Source organism: Cetorhinus maximus, chromosome 21 (assembly GCF_964194155.1).
Source record: "Cetorhinus maximus chromosome 21, sCetMax3.hap1.1, whole genome shotgun sequence".
Classification (NCBI taxonomy): Eukaryota; Metazoa; Chordata; class Chondrichthyes; order Lamniformes; family Cetorhinidae; genus Cetorhinus; species Cetorhinus maximus.
In genome coordinates, this window is record NC_135899.1 from 43,078,430 (window position 1) to 43,093,103 (window position 14,674).

The 14,674-nt window shown below is 45.8% G+C and overlaps 1 protein-coding gene across 5 annotated transcripts in view; it reads right to left on the reverse strand.

Annotated features, from left to right (window-relative positions):
* nfyc (nuclear transcription factor Y, gamma) overlaps positions 1-13,535 on the reverse strand; it is a 94,475-nt gene extending 80,940 nt beyond the window's left edge. For 2 of the 5 annotated variants that reach the window (XM_078566903.1, XM_078566899.1), the window contains exon 1: positions 1,342-1,636. The gene's annotated coding sequence lies outside the window, so the exon portion shown is untranslated. Of the gene's footprint in view, positions 1-1,341; positions 1,637-2,045; positions 2,115-13,401 lie in introns of those variants that run through there. The other 3 variants (XM_078566898.1, XM_078566900.1, XM_078566902.1) reach the window with 3 other exon arrangements.
* Positions 13,536-14,674: the final 1,139 nt, after the last annotated feature.

A 14,674-nucleotide genomic window follows, 5' to 3' on the forward strand; every position in this document is an offset into this window, starting at 1 on the left:
GAATCGCAATAAGTTATCAATCCTGTTATTTTTTCAAATTGCAACCTTTCATCCAAATTACATAACGCACAGAAGACAATTATATACAAGACAATTATATACAACCCCACGGCAAAGTTATGAAGCATTTAACAAATTTAACAAAATGTTTTCAAAGCCTGTGCCCATTACCACTAAATGGATTAATCACACCCTTTGAACAGCTATCAAGCAACTGTATCTCAAGGTCACTTATTTTCAGTTCAAGGCCCAGCTACGCCAACTTCAAGCATACTTCGTCACCCCTCAAAACGGGAACAAAGCTGACTACCATTCGAACACTACACAGATAAGAATCCCAATGGACTTTTAGATAAATTCAAAAGTAAAAGTGTTGTTTACTTCCTCTTCCATTTCTCCTTCGGTGTTTCAGTACTTCATTTGAGAGACACTGACTGGCTGAGCTATTCAAGCCAACATTCCAGTGACCTTCACACACTATTCTCAAGCCAAACAAAAGGACAGGGCACTTGTCTGTTTCTCTCCCTTTACAAGATATGACATGCTGCCCATATAAGAGAGGAAAGACTACTAAATTTCAAATGGTTTGTCTTCAAGAAGACTCCCACAACCATATTCCAATAACAAACTGAAGCCCCAGGAACTGTAATCAAATAGTCATTGTCAATAATGGGAATACCATCAGAAGTCATGACAGACTACAAGACATTTACTAGAGAGACTATAAGATAGTGGCAGGATTCCTAAACAGTCAGGTTCACAAATATACAACTTTGAATGAGTCTGTCATCTAGTTTTGAAATACTGTGAAAAGTCTGTCGAAGCTGCTGGTCTAGTCTGAACATACTCTCCACAACCACTCTAGCCCACTGCAAGTCTAACAGTCCAAAATATTGCTGACATATTAGACTTTAAAAAAAATCCAAGCTAGATTTTTTGCGAGAATGGAAAGAAAGAGCATTCAAAAGTAGGACACATTCACTACCCCACCTAGGGTATTTAATAGTTTTTCTCAACTGTAGATAAATATGACCAAAGTAAAATCCTTCCTAAGCAGAACTAGATCAAAATAAACATTTACATGACCTTTCCTTTAATAACCAGTGCATACTCACTGGCCCTTAATAAATTCGAGGTTGCTTATATTCCTTCGATTACTTATATGTGATTAGTAAAGAAACAGAAAGCTGAAGGGCACTGCCGAAATGTTGGAACAAGAATCATATACAAGCAGAATTTTGTTTCGACTAATTTTTGAGGGAAATCCACCACCTTGCGAACCTACCACAATATCGCTGCAGCCATTAACTCGTTCTGATTAAAGAAAAATCTCAAACTTACCCTAACATCCAGCTTCACGGTATACTCTTCCCTCTCCGGGTCCGGAGGGAGAAGGAGGAATGGAAGACACTCCTAGGCTCCAAAAAAAGGAGGCCAACAATCAAAAGCGTCTCAAATTTAGACAATCCCTAAGGCAGCTCCAGTGCAATGCAGGCGGGACACATTGCAAAGTAGAAAGCTTGCTGCTCTGAAGCCAGTAAATGAACGCAATCGCCATTTTTCTTTGTCTTTCACTTGACCCCTGTCTCAGTGATAAACTCACTACAACAAACCTGCAGCCTTTTTTCCCCCACTGGCAAGTGAAGGCTGAAACTCAGCCCAACCTGCTAACCACTCAAGACCCGCCTCCCTGGCACATCAGCCTTCCATTGGACCGCGACCTCACCCTTCACTATGAAGCTGCGTCCTGATTGGAGAGCCACCACGTCAATCTGCTGGCGATTTGACACTTCCGGTTTCAGGTTAGGTTGCCCTACAGAATAGGGGTCAGAGGAGATAGGGGAGGCCTGGGCACAGGAGCCGCTCAATAGAAACACATACTGAATAAAAAAATGACAATGTAATTGTAGGATTGTGTAAATAAAAGGTCTGAGCGTTTTGAATAAAACTAATCAGTAATTCTTGCATTTATCTGCCAGTGCATTTGCACATTTCCCCTTGGCAGGATTGGATGGCGGTACGTTTAGATTCCACTGCCCCCTCACCGTGTAACCTTGGTTTGTTTCTCTCCCGTTTAACAGCGATGAGGCTTTTTTTTTGCAAACTTTCCGCCGCTTTTCCCTTCAGCAAAGCTGTCCCGTCCCACGGCCTTCCCCATTGGTTAACACTGGCCTGCCAACATTCCATTCCAACACCGCCCTGCACCTGATTGGTCAAAAGCAACATCAATCACTGGAAACAGATGGCGTCATTCTGAAGGATCCTTTCCCATTGATATTTACAGATTCCTCAAAAAGATTTAACAAGGCGCCAACTTACTCTGGCTCAAGAGACCAGTTTTGCAAAACTAAACGCAGCTGCCACAGGTAACTGAGAGTTGGCTTAAACGAGAAAGATGTCCTCAGGAATATTTCAATATTAAGTTAAGTACACAACTAATTTATATCTACCAATAAAATTTGACCAAAGTGACCTATTCTCTTCATCTGACATACCTATTCCATACTTGGGCAGATTCTTAATCTGGCAACCACTAAGCACATAAGCACCAGGGTTGCAAAAGGCAACCATAGGCAAAACACTGGGATCAGACAGGGCAAGCTGAAAAAAAACACCACCAGGGTTAGACAGGACAGAGCAACACCAGAGTCAGACAAGACCTCGACAGGGCACAGCATCGCCAAGATCAGACAGAACAACCACAGGGCACAGCAACGCCAAAATCAGACAGGACAATGAGAGGGCACAGCATCGCCAAGATCAGACAGGACAACGACAGGGCACAGCATCGCCAAGATCAGACAGGACAACCACAGGCACAACATCGCCAAAATCAGACAGGACAACCACAGGCCCAGCATCGCCAAAATCAGACAGGACAACCACAGGGCACAGCAACGCCAAAATCAGACAGGACAATGAGAGGGCACAGCATCGCCAAGATCAGACAGAACAACCACAGGCCCAGCATCGCCAAAATCAAACAGCACAGCCACAGGCCCAGCATCGCCAAGATCAGACAGGACAGCCACAGGCCCAGCATTGCCAAGATCAGACAGGGCAGCCACAGGCCCAGCATCGCAAAGATCAGACAGGGCAGCCACAGGCCCAGCATCGCCAAGATCAGACAGGGCAGCCACAGGCCCAGCATCGCCAAGATCAGACAGGGCAGCCACAGGCACAGCATCGCCAAGATCAGACAGGGCAGCCACAGGCACAGCATCGTCAAAATCAGACAGGGCAGCCACAGGCACAGCATCGCCAAGATCAGACAGGACAACCACAGGCACAGCATTGCCAAGATCAGACAGGACAACCACAGGCACAGCATCGCCAAGATCAGACAGGACAACCACAGGGCACAGCATCGCCAAGATCAGACAGGACAACCACAGGCACAGCATCGCTAAAATCAGACAGGACAACCACAGGGCACAGCATCACCAAAATCAGACAGGACAACCACAGGCACAGCATCACCAAAATCAGACAGGACAACCACAGGGCACAGCATCGCCAAAATCAGACAGTAAACCACAAGGCACAGCATCGCCAAAATCCGACAGGACAACCACAGGGCACAGCATCGCCAAAATCAGACAGGACAACCACAGGGCACAGCATCGCCAAAATCAGACAGGACAACCACAGGGCACAGCATCGCCAAAATCAGACAGGACAACCACAGGCCCAGCATTGCCAAGATCAGACAGGGCAGCCACAGGGCACAGCATCGCCAAGATCAGACAGGACAACGACAGGGCACAGCATCGCCAAAATCAGACAGGGCAGCCACAGACCGAGCATCGCCAAAATCAGACAGGACAGCCACAGGGCACAGCATCGCCAAAATTAGACAGGGCAGCCACAGGCCCAGCATCGCCAAGATCAGACAGGACAACCACAGGCACAGCATTGCCAAGATCAGACAGGGCAGCCACAGGCCCAGCATCGCCAAGATCAGACAGGACAACCACAGGCACAGCATCGCCAAAATCAGACAGGACAACCACAGGGCACAGCATCGCCAAAATCAGACAGGACAACCACAGGGCACAGCATCGCCAAAATCAGACAGGACAACCACAGGGCACAGCAACATCAGTGTCAGACAGCAAGCAAAGGTACAGAAGCAGCAGGGTCAGTCAATGGCAGGTTGGGGAGTGGAAACATCCGGAGATGGATTGAAGCCAAGTTTGATCATGTTAAATATAAGCAACAATGTTTAGTAATGCCAACAGCTAATTCTGTCAACGATAACAAATGTTCATCTCCCTGGCTTATTAATCCCAGCTGTCTGCTATGGGGCAAATAAGCAGTTAAGGTTGGTGTGGAAACTGATGCAATGCTGGAAACGTTCAAGAAATTGCTCCCAGACTCTGCAATTCAAACCTTTTCAGATCAGTAGATCCTTGGCTAAAAATGATTCACATAGAAACTAAATGGAAAAATTTGTCAGTTTCATCAATTAGCTGCATAATTATAATAGGGGCAACATAACAGTTAGTCAGGGTAACATTGACCCTATATTTGAAGCAGCAACAGTTGAACCTCAACATTTTGCATCAAGTGTAAAGGTTTAGAGAATATTAAAAGTGAACTTGACCTTCTATAAAAACCTAATTGGTGAGCATGGTAATTCTCATACCTACAGAAAATGCTGGAAAAACTCAGTTTGCCTGCTGAGTTTTTCCAGCATTTTCTATTTTTATTTCAGATTTCGAGCATCCGCAGTGTTTTGTTTTTAACTCTCATACCTGTTGGACATCCCTTGTAGAACCAGAATTACTGCAGCAGGCATCAGTCATCTTATAACTTGGTACATGCCTCGCTACTCCAAATCTCACTACCACCACTAGGGAAGATTCATTTCTATATATGCGACTGTTAGCTCCCTCTTCACTGTTATGTCACTTACTAAATAACAGCTTTCACTTAAAAAGCTTAATATTGTGCCTTTCACATCCCAAAACACTTTACAGCCAATTTTGAAGCGCTGTTGCTATTATAATGAAGATGACAGAGCAAGTTCCACAAGCAGCAATGAGCAGATTATCTGTTTTAGGTATTGATTGAGGATAAACATTGGTCAGGACATTTGGGAGAACTCCTCTATACTACTCCCCATGTCCAAATGAGGGGACAGACAGAGATTATTGCTGGTTTAATGTATCATCTAGAAGTTGACAACTCCAATAGTGCAGCACTCCTTCAGTACCACACTGGTGCATCAGCCTGGACTTTGTGCTCAAGTCTCTGGAGTGGGACTTGATCACAAAACCTTTTGGCTCAGGCAAAAGTGCTACCCACTGATTCACGGCTGCCTCCTTTCATACCAAATTAACTTCTTTTGGAGTGTGGTTAAGTGTGGTTATTTTGTAGGCAAACACGGCAGTCAATTTGTGTACTGCAAAGTCCCACAAATGGCAAGGGAGTGTCAACCCAGATTATAGGAAGTCCTGGAAAGGGGCTTGAACCCATGACTCTTCGGAGGTTGCGTGTTATCAACTGAGCCAAATTGACACTACGGAAAATAAATGGTTTGCCAGGTTACCATCAACTGTGGCTGTGACTATGCCCAAGCCAATCTTGATCTGCAGCACTGAAAGTACTGGGAGTAACGGAATGGGCGGGGAGGAGACGACGCCTGAGTGCGACGTAGATGGAGAATGAAGTTGGGAATTTGGTTAACGTGGAAATTCGATGCAGAGGGGGAAAGAGGTGCTCCTGTTGCTATCTTTTTTCAATCTTCAGTAGCTGGTGAATCTTCCTTTGTCTCCAAGCCAGGAGAGTGTAACTTTCTATTACTTTGTAAATTTTTCACCAATTGACTAATTAAATAAATAAGGTTGGATAAAAATGGCAGGGCTGGTGGTGTTCCCCGACTGCAGCATGTAGGAATCTGTGGAACGCACTGCAATCCTGGACAACCATATCTGCATAATTTCTGCAGCTCGGGCAACTTTGGCTCCGAGTTGCTGAGCTGGAGTCTGAGTTGTGGACATTGTGGGGCATCTGGGAGGGGGAGAGTTACCTGGACACTTTGTTTCAAGTGGCAGTCACAGCCTTTAGGTTAGGCAGAACTTTAGAGTCAGTCCATGTCAGGGACAGGAGGGTGTGTCTACAAGTCAGGCAGATATCGTAAGCAGCAAGCAGTGATGGAGGAGCCTCAGCTCCTAACTTTGTCCAGCAGATACCAGGTACTTGCCACCTGTGTGGATAAGGAGAAGGACTGCAAGGTGGATGAACAAGATGGTGCAAGGACTGACCATGGCACCATGGTGCAGGATACCATTCAAGTGGGGGGAGTGAAGATGGATGTGGTAGTGACAGGAGACAGTATAGTCAGGGGGGAAGATACAGTTCTCTGCAGCTGTGACCAGGAGCTCCTAAGGTTGTGTTGCCTGCCCGGTGCCGGGGTTAAGGACATCTCCTGACGGCTGGAGAGGAACTTGGAGTGACAGGGCAAGGATCCAATTGTCGTGGTGCACATGGGAACCAACAACATAGATAGAACCAGGAATGATGTTCTGCTGATACAGTTTGAGGAGTTAGGGTCCAAATTAAACCACACATCATCAAAGGTAATCATCTTTGTCACGTGCCAATTGGCATAGGGTCAAACAGATTAGAGAATTAAATGCATGGCTCAAAGAGTGGTGTGGGAAGAGAGGTTTTGATTCATAGAGCACTGGCATCAGTACACAGGGAAGAGGGAGTTATTCTGTTGAGATGAACACCACTTAAACTGGGCTGGGACCAGTGTCCTAGCCAATAGTGTAGGTAGGGCTGTGGTCAGGGCTTTAAACTAACTGGGGGGAGTGGGGAGGTCCAAGTGAAGGGAGAATTAGAAATCCAAAGGGAAAGGTCGAGGCATTGGAACAGTGTAGCGATGTGGGTAAAACAGGCAGAGTGGGACGGGAAGGGATAGAGAGTTTAACATAAATTGTGCAGTGAATAAGGTTATTGCAGGGAATAAAAGTAGAAAATCATCTGCAATAAGATAGATGGCACAAATAGAGCTAAATGGTTTAAACTGCCATTGCAGAGATCTGATTGCAAGGTGATCAAGATTAAATAAATATTCCAGGGTACACAATATTTTGGAAGGACAGACAGAAAGGCAAAGGTGGTGTGACAGCCCTGATAGTAAAGGAAGACATAAGGACATTAGTGCAAAAGGATCTGGTCTCAGAAGATCATGAGGTAAAGTCAAAATGGGTGGCAATTAGGAATAGTAAGAGTCAGAAAATGCTGATGAGAGTAGTTTACAGGCTCCTAACAGTAGTTATACGATTGGGCAGAGCATTAAACAAAAAATCATTGGAGTTTATAAGGCAATGTAATAATTGGAGGACTTTAATCTTCATATAGACTGGGTCAATCAAATTGGCAAGCGTGATCTGGAAGATGAGTTTGTAGAATGTTTTCCGGCACAATACGTTGTGGAACTGACTTGGGATAAAGCTATCTTAGATCTAGTATTGTGTAATGAAGCAGGGTTAATTAGTAATGTCATAGTAAAAGATCCACTGGGAAATAGTGATCATAACACCATTGAATTCCATGTTAAGTTTGAAAGTGACATCCCTCAATCGCAAACAACAATCTTAAACTTAAACAAGGCCAATTACATAGACATAAGGAGCAAATTGGTTAAGGTTGATTGGGTAAATAGACAAAAAGGTATGGAGGTAAATTAATGGTGGGAAACATTTAAAGAAACAATTCAAAATGTCCAACAAAAATACATTCCATTGTAAAACAAAAACTCAGCAAGAAAGACCCATCCATGCTTCACGCAGGAAGTTAAGGATAGTATTAGATTAAAAGAAGAGGCTTATAATGTTGCAAAGAACAGTATCAATTCTGAGGATTGGGAGTGTCTTAGAAACCAGGATAGTTGATAAAAAGTTGATAAAAAGGGAAAAAATAGAATGAGAGTAAACTAGCCTGAAATATGAAAACAGATTGTAAGAGCTTTTATAAGTATATAAAAAGGAAGAGAGTAGCTAAAGTAAATAAAAAGCTAAAAGCTACTGCGGATGCTGGAAATCCAAAACAAAAACAGAATTACCTGGAAAAACTCAGCAGGTCTGGCAGCATCGGTGGAGAAGAAATCAGTTAACGTTTCGGGTCTTCATGACCCTTCGGCAGAACTGAGTATAGCTAGGAGAAAAGTGAAATATAAGCTGGTCTAAGGTGGGGGGGCGGGGGGAGAGAGAAGTTGAGGGTGTGGTGATTGTGGAGATAAGCAAGCAGTGATAGGAGCAGATAATCAAAAGATGTCACAGACAAAAGGATCAAAGAGGTGTTGAAGGTGGTGATATTGTCTGAGAAAAGTGCTAATTAAGAATGGAAGACAGGATACTCAAGGTACAGCTCTAGTGGGGGTGGGGTGGAAAGACTAAAAAAGTTTTAGTTTTAGATTTAAAAATAATGGAAATAGGTGGGAAAAGAAGAATCTATATAAATTATTGAAAAAAAAGGGAGGGGGGAGAAATGGGGTGGGGATGGGGGGAGGGGGAGTTTAAGATCTAAAGTTGTTGAATTCAATATTCAGCCCGGAAGGCTGTAAAGTGCCTAGTCGGAAGATGAGGTGCTGTTCCTCCAGTTTGCGTTGGGCTTCACTGGAACAATGCAGCAAGCCAAGGACAGACATGTGGGCAAGAGAACAGGGTGGAGTGTTAAAATTGCAAGCGACAGGGAGGTTTGGGTCTTTCTTGCGGACAGACCGCAGGTGTTCTGCAAAGGGGTCGCCCAGTTTGCGTTTGGTCTCTCCAATGTAGAGGAGACCGCATTGGGAGCAACGAATGCAGTAGACTAAGCTAGGGGAAATGCAAGTGAAATGCTGCTTCACTTGAAAGGAGTGTTTGGGCCCTTGGACGGTGAGGAGAGAGGAAGTGAAGGGGCAGGTGTTGCATCTTCTGCGTGGGCATGGGGAGGTGCCATAGGTGGGGGTTGAGGTGTAGGGGGTGATGGAGGAGTGGACCAGGGTGTCCCGGAGGGAACGATCCCTACGGAATGCCGTCAGGGGGGGTGAAGGGAAGATGTGTTTGGTGGTGGCATCATGCTGGAGTTGGCGGAAATGGCGGAGGATGATCCTTTGAATGCGGAGGCTGGTGGGGTGATAAGTGAGGACAAGGGGGACCCTATCATGTTTCTGGGAAGGAGGAGAATGCGTGAGGGAGGATGCGCGGGATATGGGCCGGACACGGTTGAGGGCCCTGTCAACGACCGTGGGTGGAAAACCTCGGTCTTCCCTTCCTTGACCTCTCTGTCTCAATTTCTGATGATAGACTGTCCACCAATATCCACTACAAGCCTACCGACTCCCACAGCTACCTCGACTACAGCTCCTCACACCCCGCTTCCTGTAAGGACTCCATCCCATTCTCTCAGTTCCTTCGCCTCCGTCGCATCTGTTCTGATGACGCTACCTTCAAAATCAGCTCCTCTGACATGTCCTCCTTCTTCCTTAACCGAGGTTTTTCACCCACGGTCGTTGACAGGGCCCTCAACCGTGTCCGGCCCATATCCCGCGTATCCTCCCTCACGCCTTCTCCTCCTTCCCAGAAACATGATAGGGTCCCCCTTGTCCTCACTTATCACCCCACCAGCCTCCGCATTCAAAGGATCATCCTCCGCCATTTCCGCCAACTCCAGCATGATGCCACCACCAAACACATCTTCCCTTCACCCCCCCTGACGGCATTCCGTAGGGATCGTTCCCTCCGGGACACCCTGGTCCACTCCTCCATCACCCCCTATACCTCAACCCCCACCTATGGCACCTCCCCATGCCCACGCAGAAGATGCAACACCTGCCCCTTCACTTCCTCTCTCCTCACCGTCCAAGGGCCCAAACACTCCTTTCAAGTGAAGCAGCATTTCACTTGCATTTCCCCTAACTTAGTCTACTGCATTCGTTGCTCCCAATGCGGTCTCCTCTACATTGGAGAGACCAAACGCAAACTAGGCGACCGCTTTGCAGAACACCTGCGGTCTGTCCGCAAGAAAGACCCAAACCTCCCTGTCGCTTGCAATTTTAACACTCCACCCTGCTCTCTTGCCCACATGTCTGTCCTTGGCTTGCTGCATTGTTCCAGTGAAGCCCAACGCAAACTGGAGGAACAGCACCTCATCTTCCGACTAGGCACTTTACAGCCTTCCGGGCTGAATATTGAATTCAACAACTTTAGATCTTAAACTCCCCCTCCCCCCATCCCCACCCCATTTCTCCCCCCTCCCTTTTTTTTCAATAATTTATATAGATTCTTCTTTTCCCACCTATTTCCATTATTTTTAAATCTAAAACTAAAACTTTTTTAGTCTTTCCACCCCACCCCCACTAGAGCTGTACCTTGAGTATCCTGTCTTCCATTCTTAATTAACACTTTTCTCAGACAATATCACCACCTTCAACACCTCTTTGATCCTTTTGTCTGTGACATCTTTTGATTATCTGCTCCTATCACTGCTTGCTTATCTCCACAATCACCACACCCTCAACTTCTCTCTCCCCCCGCCCCCCCACCTTAGACCAGCTTATATTTCACTTTTCTCCTAGCTATACTCAGTTCTGCCGAAGGGTCATGAAGACCCGAAACGTTAACTGATTTCTTCTCCACCGATGCTGCCAGACCTGCTGAGTTTTTCCAGGTAATTCTGTTTTTGTTTTTGCTAAAGTAAATGTTGGTCCCTTAGAAGCAGACACAGGAGAAATTATTATGGAGAATGAGGAAATGGCAGAGGCATTGAACAAATATTTTGTGTGTGTCTTCTCAGTAGAAGATGTAAGTTGCATACCAGAGGATAACCTAGCGGCTAAAAAGTGAGGAGATCAATATCAGCAGCGAAAAAGTATTGGAGAAACGTAAGGGACTAAAATCCGACAAGTCCCTGGGACCTGATGGCCTACAACCCAGGATTCTAAAAGAGAAAGCTGCAGAGATGGTGGATGCACTAGCTAAGATTTTCCAAAATTCCATAGATTCATGAACAGTCCCATCGGATTGGAAGTTGACAAATATAACACAGCTTTTCAAGGAAGGAGGGAGAGAGAAAACAGTGAATTACAGGCCAGTTAGCCTAACATCGTGAAAATGCTGGAATCTATTATCAAGAAAGTTTTAACAATGCACTTAGAAAAGTATTGTATGATTAGAACAAGTCAACACGGTTTTACACAAGAGAAATCCTGTTTGACAAATCTTTTAGGGTTTTTTAAGGATGTAATTAGTGGGTAGATAAAGGGGAACCAGTAGATGTAGTATACCTGGATTCCCAAATGGCATTCAATAAGGTGCTACACAAAAGGTTACTGAGCAAGGGCTCATGAATTTGGAGGTAATATATTAGCATGGATAGAGTACTGGTTAATGACAGAAAGCAGAGAGTACGCATAAACGGAGCATTTTCAAGTGGGCAGGCAGTGAATAGTGGAGTGCTGCAAGGATCAGTGCTGGGTCTCAGCTATTTATTATCTATATGAATGACTTAGACGAAGCGGCACAGAGTAATGTATCACAGAGTAAGATTGTTGATGATCCCAGGCTAGTTGAAAGGTAAGCTGTGGGGAGCACACAGAAAGGCTGCAAAGAGGCATAGACAGGTTAAGGGAGTGGGCAACAAGAGGGCAGATGGAGGAGTACAATGTGGGGAAGTGTGAAGTTATTCACCTTGCATAAGAGAAAACCAGAATTTTTAAAAGGTGTGAAACTTGTAAATGTCACTGTTCAAAGAGACTTGGGTGTACTCGCACAAGGGATGCAGAAAGTTAGCATGCAAGTACAGCAAGCAATTAGGAAGGCAAATTGCATGTTGGCTTTTATTGCAAAGGGATTGGAGTACAGAAATAAAGAAGTTTTAGTACAATTGTACAGGGCTTTGATGAGACCACACCTGAAATACTGTGTGCAGTTTTGGTCTCCAGATTTAAGGAAGGATAAACTTGCATTGCAATTGGTACAGCGAAGGTTCACTAAATTGGTACCTGGGATGAGGGGGTTATCCTATGATGGGAGGCTGAGTAAATTGGGCCTATATTCTCTGAAGTTTGGAAGAATGACAGGTGATCTTATTGAAACATATATGAATCTGAGGGGACTTGAATGGGTAAACGCTGAGAGATTTCCACCCGTCAGGGAATTTGAAATGGGGTGGGGGTAAGTCTCAGAAGGGGCTGATCATTTAGCTTTGACATGAGGAGAAATTATATCAAAGGGTTATGAATCTTTGGAATTCTCCACCTCAGAGGGTTATGGGTGTTCTATTGTTGATTACATTTAAGGCTGGGATTGATTGATTTTTGATTTCTCAGGGAATCAAGCGATATGAGGAGTGGTTAAGGAAAGTGTAGCTGAAGCCCATGATTGTATTGAATGGCAGAGTAGGCTCATTCTGTGAAACAGGCCATATGGTCTACTCCTGCTCCTATTTCCTGTGAAGCAGCCATGTGTGACAATGACAAGCCGATAAAGAGGGTGCTATGATTTAGCGCAGAGGTCATTCAGAACTGCACTTTCCCCTGGTCCAGTGCATCCAATGAACTGGAAGCCCCAGCCTAGTGCACCATGGCTTTGCGTGAGCCAGTGTCCCTGGTCCAGGGCACCCAATGAGCCCCCCACGCGACAAATCCCAAGTGCATCCAGTGAGCCCCTAACCTCTGCGGGCCCAGTATAGCCAATGTACTTCCAACCCCCACCCCCGACAACAGTGAGCCATAGTACTGTCCAACCCAGTGTAATTTAATAAGCCAGAGTAACCACCGGCCCAGTACATCCCTGATCCAGTAAGTCAGGATCCTGCCGCAATACATCCAACAAGCCAGGATCTCTATGCCCCCGCAGGTCCCATGCATTAGTCCTCAACAAACTTTTGCAGCATCACTATTTCTGCTGCTTTACATTGAGGCAGACTGCAATCAACCTAACCTGCTTGGAGCGCCGGCCCTACCTCCAGGGCGCACTGATTGGATGAAAGATGGGCCGTCCCCTAGCAATTAGACAGTCTGCAGCTAGGGATTGGCCGAGGCTGCTGTCAATCAAAGCGGCTGTCAAGTTAGGTTGAGACGCAGAGCGGCGGCTTCTCAATGATGGCGCCAAGTCGGCCTGAAGGAATTGGGCGGGCGGAGTGGCGGCCGCCGGGGTGAGGAGAAGCCTCCCTCGGGGTGAAGGGGGAGTCCGGCCCGGGACCCGGGGTGACCGGCGGCCGCTCACAGGCCCGGGCCCGCGAACCAATAGCGGCCGAAACCCTCAGACCAATCAAACCTCTGACCCGTGTCCACCAATGAGAGCGGCGGGAGACCAAGGCGAAAAGATGGCGGCCGAGCGCAGCGCCGTCCCTCTTGCTCCCCGGCCCAGGCCGCTCCCCAGCCGCCGCTCGGACCCCTACACTCACCCAACAGTTTGCGAAGCGCCGCCCAGTCTCGCCTTCTGCTACCCGACCGGCTCCGCTCCTTCTCCACTTGCTTCCCTCCCCCCGCGAGGAAATTCCGCTTGGAAACAAGATGGCTCCCGCGCCGCTCCTCGGAGGAGAGAGGGAGAGACACATCTCGCGAGAGTTCAGCGCTCACTCTCGCTTATTAAAGGGGCCGATTTGAATTTTTGGCGGCTAATATTTAAATAGCTCTTAAAGGGATGTCTGATCCAAGCCAAGTTTTGGTAGAATCTCAGTACAAAGGAAGCCATTCGGGCCATCGCAATCGTTGAAAAACCAATCCGATTCACTACGCTGCTCTTTTCCTATAGCCCTGCAAAAATTCTTGCTCACGGATATATCCAATTCCCATTTGAAAAATGGAAGTCTTCAATTCACATAGTACCTTTCACAATCTCCGAACACCCCAAAGCTATTTAAAGCGAGTGAAGTACTTTTGATTTTGGAGTTTAGTCACTGTTGTAGCAAGTACAACAGTCAATTTAAGCACAGCAAGCTCCCAGAAACAGCAGTGTGATGGCCAGATAATCTGTTTTTGTAATGATTAAAGGATAAATATTGATCAGGACACCAGGGATAACTTCTGTACTTTTTGTTTGAAATAGTGACTTGGGATCTTTTACATCTAGGCAGACAAGTCTCAGTGTAATAGCTCATCTTTAAACACAGCACCTCTAACAGAAGCATTCCATCAGCAATGTATCAAATTGTCAGCATAGATAATGTGCCCACATTTTTGGAATGGGACTTAACCCCACAATCTTCTGACGCAGATGCAAAAGTACCAACCACTGAGCCATTGGCTTCGACCACCCTTTGAAGCAGTGCATTCCCAATCATAACAATTAGGAAAAAACAGTAAAACTCAGAAATAGAGAACCAGTAAAACTATTCTGAACTGGTCTTGTATACCTTAATATGGAACCCCAACATAACTGATTTTTACTGGGATTTGAAAATTTTGAACTGATTTTTCTTTCTGGGAAGTCACTGTAAAAAAATTCTCATCACCTATTTGGATTTTTTGCCAAAAATCTGTGTGCTCTGGTTATTGTTTCTTTTACTAGTGAATACAGTTTTCCGCTATTCACTCTAGCAAAACCCCTCAAGTTTTGAACACGTCTTTTAAATCTCTTCTTAACCTTCTCTATTCTAAGGACAACAACCACAGTTTCTCCACATAGTTGAAGTACCTAATCCCTGGAAAATCTCCTCTGCATCATCTCCAAGGCCT